Genomic DNA, 14,418 nt, shown 5'->3' with positions numbered 1-14,418 from the left:
CAGTCTTGCAAAGAAAAAGGAAACAAATATATGGTTATGTGCATGTGTAGCAAAGTTAAGAGTTAAAAATTATATTATGTACATGGTAAATACAAACATAAAAAACAATGAGTCAAACGATTCACTTCAAATGTGAGGCAAAAAAGAATATCTTTACACAATATGCCCAAATAAGATTCTGACAGTAAATGCAAACTTTCTGAAAGAGAGTAGGGTAAATACAAATAAAAGAGAAGCAAATGTAGGGGTATATAGGTTATGTGGCATGTCTGAGATCACTTATATTAGGCTTGTTGCAGGGGATGCAACTTTAATTGTGGTCTAAATTTTGAGTAGATGGAAATGTGTTTTTGATGATGTGGGAGGGATTCCCAAAGTTTGGGGGCTAGGATTGAAAATGTCTGGTTAATGCTTGTAGTTTTGTTTTTGGGGATGTAAAATTATGGTAGCTTTAGGAGTAACTGTATGCTAAAGGTGGAGGTTTTACTTAGTTGTTTTGCTGTCAGTGGCGAGTAAGCATCCTGAAGGCGGAGTTTGAAGAGAAGTAAGCCAAGAAGGAGATCTGCTCTTTGTTTTACAAATAATCTTTTGGCTTATTAAGAGAGTGGCAATGGTGTCCGTAAGGGGGAGAGTGGATGATGAAGAATCATATTTTATTTGAGATTTTCTGTAAGGTTGTTAAGTTTCTGTACGTGGCCGTAGCTATGACAGGAAGGCCATATTCAACTAGAAGAAATACTTTATGGCTGCTCCAGCTGGTTTTGAGAGAAAAGGAGATTTTGTTTCTTGCCCAGAATAGTAAGGAATTTATTTTTTCCTGTTTTTGTCTGTATGTTTGGAAGTTGATGGTCTGCTGTAAGGATGCCAAGATATTTGAAAGTAGATGTTGTTTTGATTGAAGTATTGCCACAGTGATTGTTACTGAAGGGAACTGGAGCTTTAGCTAGCTTCTGGCAAGTACTGAAAAGCATCTTTTTTGTTTTTGATGGCCAGAGTAGACATTTATGTTGTTTGATCAATTGTTGAGAGAGAGAGAGAGAGAGAGAGAGAGAGACAGAGACAGAGACAGAGGGTTATGTTCCAGCTGCGTTTGGATACACATGAATATAACAGTAAGTTCATGCATACCCCAAAAGGCCTGTGTGTATATGATTCAGAAAACAATGCCATAATGTCTTCATTGTGCTGAACAAAATTAGTTGCATACCAGTACAGTATTCCACATTATACATTACATACATAATACAATAATGCAAAGACACTTCTGATTTGCATAATTTTTTGAAACAAATTCAAAACCCTACTCTTACCAGACAATGTGCATGATAAACATCAGTATAAGTATCTCCATGTCTTAAATCAATATATGGTTAAGAGTATGCCTTGCAAATCATGTCATAGGCAGCTGTGACTATAGTTTAGGAGACAAACATCTTGCCATGGCAGTAAAACACACTCTGTAATGTTCTGAAAGTCTCATCAGTTTGTAGCATTTATTTGCTTTCACTGCAGCACCAGTGAGTGAGTTTGTGTGTGTGTTTGGGTGTGTATACTCACACATATAGTGTAGTTTTGTTGAAATGCAGATACAACAAACTATATCTAATCAAAACGAAAAACGCTTGAAAACCAACAATACTCCCAATTATACTACTTAGGTGTAAGAACAACTATATCATAGATCCATCCTGTACTATGGGTGGTGAGAGGGGGTGGGGCAGGTCTGTGCTTCCATCTATAATCAATGAGTTGTGATTTATGGTTTCAGTTTGCCAAATTGCAAGTTACAATGAACTGTAACTTTATTTATTTATTTTATTTATTTTACATTTGTTAACCGGGCTAGTCTGACTGGATATATTTCCATTTTCAGCAGAGGCCCGAGGAGAAAAGCTCCACATAGACATAGTAACTGTTTCATAAGATACAATTATACTGTGTCAGGAAAATATTATACAAAAAAAATCAAACTTACTATGGACAGAATAAACAGTTATACAATAGTATACTCATCGTTCTTGGAGGCAGAATACAGACATAACTTTTATAGCATAGGTCAAACATCATAAAAAAAATAGATAAGGGTATTTAAAAACAACTATGTAAATAGATTAGAATAGATTAGATTAGAATAGATAGTTTCTTGAAACCTACAGTAAACTAAGAAATATAATCAGGAAGGAGAAGGAAAGAGGAGGGGTAAGTAATATAATGGGGAGGAAGTAAAAACAGAGGGTGGGAGAGATCCCTGAAAATGAAGGGGTAGAGGGGGTAGTCAAATACATAGGTTCAGTCTGGGTTGAGGCAGGGGCAAAGCCAGTGTTTTGTAAGGTAGAGTCTAAGTTTTTGTTTGAAAAGGACAGGAGATGCAATAGAAGTCAGTTCAGTGGGCAATAGGTTCCAGTGTTTACCAATAGAGTTAGAGAACAGGGAGTCACCTGCAAGGTTATTGGATTTGGTAGCCGTAACTAGGAGTTTTTTAGAGGAGCGAAGTGAGTTCAGGTTAGAATAAGGGGTGAGGAGGTTAGAAAAAGAAGGAGTGTTGTTTGGTTGATAAAAAGATCTGTGGATTATGGGAAGTTGAGATAGAAGCAACATGTTTTGTAATTCAAGCCAGTGCAGTTGTTGTAGGTTCAGGCAGTGGTGAGTTCTGAATTGATTCCCAGTAACAAATCTTGCTATACTATTGTACGTAGTGGTTAATTTAGAGAGATTGGTTTTCTTTAGGTTTGTGTAAATTGATGAGGCATAGAGAAGAGTGGAAATGAGATGAGAGTGTGCCATAGTAGCTTTGGCTGCTGGGGATAAGAATGTTTTAATCCTATAGAGGGAGCCCAGCTTTCTGTGTACAGTTTTTATAGTATTGTTTATGTGACAATCAAAGGTCAGATTGTTGTCAATCATTACGCCTAGCAGTTTAGTAGAAGTGTCAGGTGATATGAGAGTATTATTGATAGAAGAGATAGAGAAGTCCAGAGGGGGGGATCTGGTAGTGGGTTTGAAAAGGAGGAGTTTTGTTTTTTTGGCATTAAGAAGTAGGCAGCGTTTTAAAAACCATGCTTCAACCGAATGGAATACCTTTTGAGTAATAGTTTGGAGCTCTGGGATGGTTTTTGCAGAGCAGATGAGTGTGGAGTCATCTGCATATTGTATGCATGTGGCTTGGGGAATAGCTACTTGTAAGTCATTTATGAATAGGGAGAAAAGAAGGGGTCCAAGAATTGAGCCTTGTGGTACACCGAGCGAGATCGGGAGAAGAGAGGAAAGTTCATTCTCCCAGAGGACAGCTTGTTTCCTGTTGAACAGATAGGAGGAAAACCACTGGATGGTATTTGGTTCCATAGCAAGTGATTCCAAGATTTTTAGGAGGAGAGGGTGATTGACCATGTCAAAAGCTTTTGATAGGTCAATGAACAGTGCTGAAGATAGGGTATTATTATTGCGGTTTTTGTTAATGAAATCAGTGAAGGAAAGGAGAGCAGTAGTAGTACTATGAAAAGGTCTAAAACCATGTTGACAATGTGATAGTATATTGTGTTTAGTTAAGTGGGACATTAATTGGTGGTGAACGCATTTTTCCATGATTTTTGCTAGTGGAGAGAGGAGGGCAATGGGTCTATAATTAGAGTATTCTGTAGAGTTTCCTCCCTTATGTAAGGGTATAATATGTGAGATTTTCCAGATATCAGGGATGCTTCCTTCTTTAATGGTTCTGTTAATGAGAATAGAAATGGGATAAGCTATTTCGGTGGCTGCTTTTTGAAGAAATTCAGATGGAAGTTGGTCAGCTGATGGAGTACATGGCTTAAGCTTTTGAATACATTTTAGGATGAAGGTGGTAGAGATGGGCTGTATAATATAGCTTGGTAAGCTAGTAGAGGCAAGTTGAGGAATATTAGAGTTGTCTGAAGAGAGGTGAGAGGCTAGTGAGTTGATAGTATCAATGAAAAAGGAGTTGAAAGCATTGGCAGTTTCAAGGGAAGAAATTTTTTGTGATCCCAAGGGGGAGGGAGTGGAAGTTTGTCCAGGGTGAAGAAGTTTGTTCAATGTTGCCCAGAATTTTTGGGGATTGTTATGATTAGATTGCTGTAGGTTACAATAGTAGTGTTTTTTATCAGACAGAATAGCTTTTTTGGTAATGTTTCTTAGATGTCTAAAGGTTTGATGATCTGAGGGTAGTTTACTTGTTCTCCATTTAAGCCAGAGTTTGTTTCTGAGTAATACTTTCTGTCTTGTGTCTTTAGACAGCCAGGGGGCTGGTTTAGATTTTATTCTGATAGTTCGTTGTGGAGCATGGCAATCTAAGATTGTTAAGAATTTGTTATTAAAGTATTGAACTGCTTCATTAAGGGGAAGAGTTTTTAGTGGATTCCAGTTGCACGCATTTAGCTCAGATTTAAATAGAGTAAGGTTAAAATATTTCTTGCTACGTATGGTCCTAATTGAATGGGTATTTGTAGTGATATACTTTTGCCTTATGATATAGGTTAAGTTATGGTCACTGATATCATCAGGCAGGGTCCCTGCTAGGTAATTAAGTTGGGGTTTGTTTACCAGGATCCAATCAAGTATACTTTCTTTGTTGTTAGGTTTATTAGTTCTAGTCGGGGTGTTTATAGTTTGTGTAAAGCCATGGAGATTAATATGGGAGGCTGGGTTATTAGAATCTACAGAGGACCAATCAAGGTTAAAGTCTCCAAGTATTATAGTTTCTTGTGGGTAGTTTGTTGAAGCCCAACTAAGAATACTTTCTATGTTATTGGAGTTATTGCCAGGTGGAAGGTAGGTACAGATAATGTAGATGGCTTTATTAGGGTTAAGTTGCAGTTTAGTTAGAAGGAGTTCAGTGTTGGTGTTTTCCGGGGGGTCATAGGGAATTGTGGATATATTAAGTTCGGTTTTAAAAATGAGAGCTACTCCTCCTCCTTTACGAGTATTGCGGTCTAAACGTAAGATGTTGTAACCAGGGGGAATGATTTCAGTATCCTTAGTGTGGGGTTTAACCAGGTTTCTGTTAAACAGAGGATGTCAAAAGAGTGACATTGCAGAAGAGAGTGTAGTTGAGTAATTTTGTTACTGACACTTCGAATATTTAGGTGTCCTAAGAGTAAAGTGTTAGGTTTAGAGATTGGTAGTGGAAGGGGTGAGTTAGAAAACTTGATAAACTATAGGACTTTATTATTTCTCTCTCTCTCTCTCTCTCTCTATGTATATATATATATATATATATATATATATATATATATATACATGTGATGTCCCTCCTCCTCTGGGCCAGTAATCAAGCAGCATCAGTCCTTACCACTGGCACCAGCAGGGAATGTTCACTGGGAGGATAACATGTACACACGCAGTATTTCCAGATGCAGCTCTCAGCATCAAGTGCAATTTCCCTTCAGAGCACACATAGACCACAGTCAGTCCAGGGCTGGTTCCTTTCTCTTTTTCCAGATCCCCAATAAGACTCCACACTGGCACAGCCACATAATTGAGTCCTTAGCCAAGGTTCTAAGCCAAGTCCTCCAACACTCTCTCTCAGTCCATCCAGTGCTTCATGCCCCTGCCCAAGTAGCTGACATACACACACTCTTTTAGATTTGATTTGCATACACACACACACACACACACACACATGCACTTGGGAATGGCTGGCACAGGTTTACTAGCCATTCCCCCTTTTGCCCAGACTGTAAGGTAGTTATCACTGTCACCAGAACCCCTCACCAGCTACTTTAAGGCCCTTACATTGGTACCCAATATACTGAGTGAAATTAATATTAATAGAAATGGCACTTTGTCAAAGAGCAAGGCGGAGTGGCCCACACAGTGTCACCAAATAAATAAGCAAGTACTTCCAAAACTTAGATATCTCTATAAGGATCAGCCACAATGAAAGGTTTAAATACATTTAATAATAAATAATAATAGTACATGGAAATGCTGAATATATATATATATATATATATATATATATATATATATATATATATATATATATATATATATATTATATATTATATAATATATTCACAGTGACATCAGAGTTCAAAACTACATGAAATATTTAAAATAAAATTTAAGACCACACTCAGAGAAATGAAGAAGAACAATATCTAAACTAAGCTTCACTATATTCCTGACTGAATCTAAGAGAATCACTATTCCCTAATAACTTACTTAATAGAGCACGGCAGAAGATGCAGTGAATGGTTCTTCTTTCTTGTTGTTAGGCCCAAGACAAAATACAGACTGCTCTGTCTCACTAAGAGTCTTCTCAAAATAATATCTAAAATATTACTTCTGAGATAGTTTGCAGAATGACATCACTTCTGGCCATCTGACTTCTAGTTCCCATGTAAAACCCCCATTGCTGGAAGCTGGCAGGATGTAGCACCTACCTGTAAAAATACACACACACAAGGGCTTTTGCTCAGATCTTTGGCAGGTGTTGGAAGTCATAAAACAGTAGCATACCTCCACACTTCCGGAGTAGTAATTAGTTCACCCCAAAGATAATACAGAAAGCTTCCTAGTACAGACTTTGTGTCTCTGGCTGCATTGAAACCTGTGAGATAGCATCTTTATGGCCTAGCCTATAAAATGATTTAATTTCAGATGTTTTTCTAAAGTTTGCTGGACTGAGGTTAACCCTCCAGCTTCCTCTGTTAAAACATACACATTTAAACAGTTAGAATAGTGCACATACCTTTCTGTTCTGTACAGTAAGGCACACTGTGGATACATTTCAAACACAGGCACTTTACAAATACCTTTTCAACACAAACTTCTGTACAAATCAGTTTGATATACACATGACATACAATAATACATTTATGACACCAGCATCTTGTATGACATACAGTTCTAATACATTTGTAACACAAGCATGTTGTATAAATCAATTTAATATTCACAAATGACATATAATTACTTACAAAATTCCAGCTAGCTGTGGTGGCAGTACCTCCTTTCATCACATCTCTCCCTCCCTTTGAAGACTCAAGCTAGTTTTTCAAGTGCCCCTTGAGAAACGTTGCTTGAGAGGGATGACTGCTGCTTTATACCAATCTTCAGCTTGGGCCCTTTATTTATTTTTGTAGGTAAAGAAATGCTTCTTTACTGAAAAGAATAAATAAATAAATACCAACAGTATCTAAAGCTTTCTGTTTGTTGTCATTTCATGATTCCTTGGGATGGCGTTGAGAAAGCATGTGAATATCAAAAAGTGTAGTAGGAATAGCTGCAATTGTGGATTGTCATTAACAGTATGTCCTGGCTGCAGACACGTGAGATAAATAAGTGTTAATTTATATATGCTGGCAGGCGACCAGATTGGGGGAGGCCTAGCTGTGTTGTGGATGAAAGCAACTTGACCTTTTCATTTCTCCAGTTTAAAATCTGGCATTAAGGGCTTGTGTTCATAATGTGAAACAGACTGTGATATTTACTCATTGGCTACTCTTATATGAAACAATGCTGAAACTGTCCCTGATTTCACAGAATGTCATTGTGTTTGTCTAATATTTTTGTCTGTGCTTCATAAAAGTTGTGGTTTTCTGGTAAAACATTAGGAACTGCAGTCAGTAAATGGATTGGGCCTGGCTGTAGATTTCAGGCACTGTCAGGTAGATGCATTATATTCAAATAGATAAAATTTGAAGAAAACTTTATATATATATATATATATATATATATATATATATATATATATATATATATATATATATATATATGCTCAAGACTGCATGTATAAAGAATTTCTCCTCTTTATACTTTCTGAGCTGCCCAATTCTTTTTATATGAGTGCTAAGTCTAGGGGATGTGGAGAGTATTGAAACTATTCCATTCGAGCTTTAGCATCATGCCAAATAACAGTACTGGTATTCCTGAAAGCAAATATTTTAAAGTACCTCAGAAGAAGTGCATGCATGCGTGTAATTGTAGGTATATGTGTGTGTGTGTTTTTTTGGGGGGGGTTCATTTCTGTAAAGGAGATGATAGTACCTGGTACACAAATGGATAATAATAGCCTAGTCTCTGATAGGCTTTGGATTGCCCAGATTTGCATTCTAAGTTAATACTGTATACATTAAAAATGATGCTGCAACAGCAAACATGGCAAAATGCATCAAAAAGGAAATGGGGATCTTTATTAATATACAAAATTACTGCTAAAAGAGGAAAAGTTGTGTTTTTGTAGTAAGAAAAGTCAGATTTCCTGCTTAATTTTAGGGCATAAAATTGAAAGGGTGAAAGGAAGCAGGTTAACTTTGCTTCCTTTTGTTTTCTTAGCTGAAGTGCTAGGATGGGGATAAGAATAAAAAGCTTGCCTTTCGTCATACTCATGATTTCACCTTACAGACAATACCCTGACTTGTAGCTTGGAACGCTGAAAGTTGGTGAACGTCTAAGTTGCAGCACTTAATTAACTGCTGCTGTTTTCCTGCTTCAATCATTCTGGTTTTGTGTGGACTGTGGATAAATATTGTTTGAGTCAGCGGTGATGTTGCTTGATAATTTTATTCTGTACAAAGTGAGTCCACACAGTGAGTGACTGCCTTGTGTGCTCCCCCCAAGTGACTAGATCAACTAATTTTAGGTCAAACATTAACTTCTTCCACCTCTCCTTGGAAAAAAGTTAAGGCACTTTAAATTCTGCAATATTACGTTATTTTTTTTTTTTGGCCACCATAGCTGGCCATCAGCTTGGTCCAAGGTCCTCTCCTTTTTCACAAGGTCAGCCAGATCTGCCTTAGCCTCCACCAGGCTTATCACACCCCACACATGGGGCCAATGAGGAGATTGAGGATCCTGGTGCAGTATCATACTGCTGCCAGGGCTGTTTTTGCTAATGCCCCAAATATCCCACCCCTCATGTGTACCTCTCTTATCCAGATGCACAGTGAGGTGTACTGGCATATCATCCTGCCCTCAGCATCAATACAGCCAATGACTCTGCCTTCCTTTGACAGTACATCCTGTCTATCCCCAGCCTCTGCTGGTGAGTTACTGGAAGGTACACCCAAGTATGCACCCCCCCACAGGATGGGCTTGCCCATCTCCCAAGCTTCTAATCAAACCTGGGTCACTTGAGCTGTAGTTAGGGCTTTATCCCTCTGTGGTATGGCACTGTCATGCAGTATTACCTTAAGTACTACAGTAGATCCTCTATAATCCTTTTAATTTGGGACTGAGGAATGCACAGCACATATAGATTGATGGATAATAGCTCATAGCTTCCTTATACATTCAGTACGACTGCATGGAATTTCATACCACTGAGACCTGCTTTATTGTGTCCAGTGAGTAGGCAACTGTCTGTTTCCACTCAAGGTTTAGTCATATAAAACCAAAAAAAAAAAAAGTATGCAGTTTTGTTTAAAATGCACATTAGTGAGGCGAAACAAATGTCCTGCTGATACCATATATCCAGTTTTTGTGCTGTCTGCAATATGGAATACTGTTTGTGAATTTTAGAGAAATTTAGAGAAAAATAAGTTTATATATTATTTTTTGCTGTAATCACTTTGAGTTTATTGACTTATGACTGAAAGTTTGCAATCATAGCAGCAGTGTTGACTATATACATTTCAAATGCCAGATTGTGGTAAAAATAATAGTAATTAGGGATACAATAATGTATTTCTTGCTTCTGTCATGGCCCAAGTATTCCAAATTATTTTACACAAATGCACATTGTTCTTGCACACCTGTACATTTTAAACTGATCAGACATCAAGATAGTACATCAAGGTAGTTACTTTCATTCACAAACAGCCCCCAACTAGAAGTTATAGATAGATACTTCACTGTGTATACCTCATCTGACTGTGATAAAAAATAATACCTCTCAGCTTCTTACTGTAAGAATCAGGGACAGAGCAAAACCACAATAATGGACAAAGGCTCAATATCAGGGACAGATTTTAAATATTGCTCTTACATATTTTTAAAGTTGATAAAATTATATTTTTTTGCATTGGCATGCATTGTCTGAAGGATATGAAGTTTGGAACTCAAGTCTGTTCTCAGTGATTGGCAGATCACAGACTTTTTGAGGAATAGACCAAAATATGAGGTAATTTCAGGGTCATTCTGTAAAATCAGAGACAGTTTAATCTTTGATTCATGCCAACAGTACACAAATAATAAATTTTCCAACTTGTTTCATAAAAATGCATAGTCCCATAATGCTAACTTGTAAGGTAAGCAATCAAGATTAAGTTGCTTTCATCTACAGCCAGCCCTCCACCCTGTCTCATTTAATGACTACAATCCTAAATTATTTGTCAGAAATCCATAAAATTTATGAGGCACAGACCAAAACATGAAACAAAGTCAGGGACATTCGGAGCAGTGGTAGTGTGGGCTTGGTCTCATAAAACAGTAGCCATGCATAGAATAAACATTCCAATTTACTTAATTTAAAAATCATGCTACTAATGTAAAATCAAAGTGTAAACTGAGCATGAATTGCTTTCATCCACCTCTGCCTCCACACCCCAGCCATTTAGTCACCACAGTTCTCTAGGATTTTGCAGAAAACCAAACATGTTAGGCAAAGACAAATTCATTAGTTTCAGCCTTGTTTCACATATAGAGTAGCCAGTGAATAATTGTTACATTTTATTTCAAAACTGCACATTAGTCCTTAATGCAGGACTTTATATTGTATATATTAAAAGCTCCCCCTTTATCTGGTTGCCTGCCAGCATAATTAAAAAACTTACCTCACATTATCACATTCATGAAACTGACAAACTGCAACGATCCATAGTACAGTATTTACTGTCACAGGAACAAAAGAATAAACTAGGCATGTAATCACGACTATAAGATGTCTAGACATATACACTTTTAAGCAGACACACTTAATCACAAGGACCATAAGATGTCTAGGCATATACACTTGTAAGCAGACCAAATTAAAAGTTCTTGCTACACTTTTTATGCACTTAATAATGCTCACTTCCCAAATTGTGCAGGTCTGCACATGATAACCTTGGAGTACATTTGTATCTACCCATCCAGTCAGCAAGAGTAGCCTTAAATGTAGCTAAACTAGTACTTTGTTTAATATATAGTGGTAACTTACTCTACTGACTGGGAATAAACTGAGTTAGGAACCTCTCTCTCCAGTGAGTCTTGTTTATTTGTTGGTGTAGATTTAATTCCTTAGTATGGGTGTTTGTAGAGCCACTGGTTTTGTGAAGAAATAGGAGGGCAAATAGGACAGGGTCTTTCATGGCTTGAAAAGCGAGACATTGGTCACTTTGCAGCAACCCGTAGGCTACTGGCCATAAGGAGAGTTGTGCTAATCTGTCTACTTGAAGGATTTAAGACCTCTAATTTTCTTGATTAGAAATCTTTGGGGCCTTTCCAGTTGAGTGATATGCTTGGATTTGTACATGCCAAAGGGGATACCATATTCAATGATGGATCTGATAAGTGAAAAGTATGAGTGATATGCTTGGATTTGTACATGCCAAAGGGGATACCATATTCAATGATGGATCTGATAAGTGAAAAGTACAGTGGCATAATGACCTCTTTGGATCTTGAAGATATTCTTTTGGAAATTATCTGGGCAGTATAGAAGGATTTCCTGACTGTGGCAGAAACATGATTAAATAAGAAACAGTTATCCACATAAGCATCTAGGTCTCTTATAACTGTATCTGTCTGAAAAGGAGTACCATTTATAACACATGAGGTGAGAACAACCATTTTGTCAAACACATGCTTATATGTTATGTTATGTTATATGTTATGTTGTGCTGCACTTTTTTCATTTAGTTTGACACCATTTTTAATACACCATATATGTAAATATTCCAACCCTTGCTGGAGCTGTTTTGTATCAATGGATAAGCAGATAACAGTGCCCAGTTTGCAGTCATCAGCAACTTTTGTCAATGGCATATCTGGGATATTGGCTTGGATGTCTGCAAAAGAAATGCCAAACATAAGATAGCCCAGAACTGATCCCTGTGGTACCCCACTAGTTACAAATTTACATTCAGAGAGAGAACGAACAACATTCACAACTTGGGATTTGTTGGATTGCCGATTTGCAATTTATCAGACAATATAAAAGCTTTCATTAAGCTTATCTAATTTTTTTCAATAATACCTGCATGGGAGATAGTGTCAAAAGCCTTAGCCAGGTCAAGATAAGCATGTGCACAGAATGATCACTGTCATTGGCCTCTGTTACCTTTTCAAAGAAACTTACTAGGTTTCCCCATGATACTGGTATGCTTTGGTTTGAGGAGGTTTTGGTAGATTTTGACTTTTTATCCCACCAAGAGTTCAGAATAATTATAGAAAACATGGAAACTCTACTAAAAAACAATTACATTTTTTCCAGAGAGACTACTATAGGTAAATAGACGGGGTAGCTATGGGGGACATCATGTGCCCCCGCATATGCCAATGTTGTTCTCTTTATTGGGAAAGCCATTTTGTTTTTAGCACAGCCATGTATTCAGACAACATTACATCTTATTTTTGTTTTCTGGATGGTACTGTTATTGTTTGGAAGGGACCTGTGGGGAATATAGTGAACTTTATTACCTATATTAACAACACCACTAGTTTCCTATATTAACAACACCACTAGTTTCCTTCCCTTTACCCACAACATGGATACAGAGGAGATCCACTACTTGGATGTAAAAATTACAAAGGATAGACATATGAACAAGTATATATCCATGTTGTATCATAAGGAAAACTTTTCCAACTCATATCTGCATTTCCAGAGTTGGCAAGAGCCGCACACATGACCACTTACATGGAGGACTTAATTAAATAGTTGAATTATATTGGACAACTATTCATAGACAGGGAATACCCACTGGATTTAATTAAAGTAACCAAGGAGGAAATTTTGACTAACTGGGGTAAAAAATATGTAGCCATTTTGGGACACAATAATGCATTGCAAGCTGTTCCACAATACGATCTACACATGGAACATATGGGTAATAAGGAGGAATTATTTATAGCTATAGAGTGCCATTCCGACACTAAGAAAGTCAAAGAAATTATTATAAAATATTGGGAATTGTTTTCCAGAATGCCCAGTAGTCTGGATGTGTTTGCTAAGACCTTAAAATTCGGTTCTAAAAGGGGCCCAAATTGAAAAAAATATTTTTGAAAGGGTGATAGATCAAAAATCGGGGAAAAACAAACATGGTACATACAAATGTGGGGCTTGTGCCCAGTGTGCATACATAGAAAATAAGGAAGATTTATCCATTGGAGACAATTTAAGAACATTGGTAGGGAATGGATACTACAACTGTAATACAACAGGAGTAGTATACATAGCTTATTGCATACAATGTCCATCATACTACATTGGGAAGACAGAGAGAAAGTTGAAACAATGGATATACGCACATTCCTATAAGATTAATAAGCAAATAGAGACACGCTTTATAGAAACACACTTTAACTTGCAAGCAAGCCAAGTTCAAGTTTTGGGTGTTGGAAACAATATGCCTTCAAGAAAGGGCCGGGCACTGGGAGAATTCTCTTGAGTATAAAGAATTGATGTGGCAGTTGAATTTAGATGATGGTACCCCACCAGGTTTAAATGAATCCATTTCACTAGTTCCTGCTCTCAAAAGGAGGACTTTGTTACTGTGACATGGTCAATTCAATTTTATTTTATTTTATTATATTTTTATGTACACAGTTTTTTACCTGTAAATGTTTTAGAATGCAGTGTGTGTATTTTACAATTGATGCAGTTTTTTAGACTATGCCTTTAAATGTGAGTAAAGTGATTACTGAATGACTTTGTCAATTAAACTATTAGAGAGCATAAAAGTGTAGAGCAGTCAAACATTAGTTATTCTGCAGTAGTTCCTTTGTGAGGAATGAAAGTGCTTTATCTGTGGTTTGGAACCTGTGATTTTGGTGTTTGTACGGGAATAAACGACTTTGTTTTTATCCAGAAGACTTCAGTGTGTCAACTGGTGAACTGTCTGGTGAACTGTTTGCCTTTACTGGATCCAGCGAAGTGTCACTGAATGGGTTGCTGTGTTTCTTAAAGCTTATTAGGTTCAGGAGACGTGATCTTCCCTTCACAAAACCAAACTGAATGGGCTCTATATCAATTAATGTGCCTATGTCTGCATAAACGAGTTCTGCTATGGTACATTCAGATTATGCCATTGGCTTTTTTTGTTGCTGTACCAACAAATCATGGGCACCAAAGAATTTTTCACCCTGTACTTAGCTCTTTGGGAGGGTAGTATGGAAAGGCAGTATAAACACCAGCCACTTCATCTTAAACACAAACATTCGTCAGAACCTAATCATTAAAAACAAAATCAACTGTCACATCACTATGTGACGTTATGGTGCAGCTGGAGTTTATTTATTCCTTTAAGTAACAAAATAAAA

This window comes from Protopterus annectens, chromosome 2.part1 (genome assembly GCF_019279795.1).
Source record: "Protopterus annectens isolate FY-2018-M chromosome 2.part1, PAN1.0, whole genome shotgun sequence".
In the NCBI taxonomy this organism is placed as follows: Eukaryota; Metazoa; Chordata; order Ceratodontiformes; family Protopteridae; genus Protopterus; species Protopterus annectens.
This window is presented reverse-complemented; position numbering follows the sequence as displayed.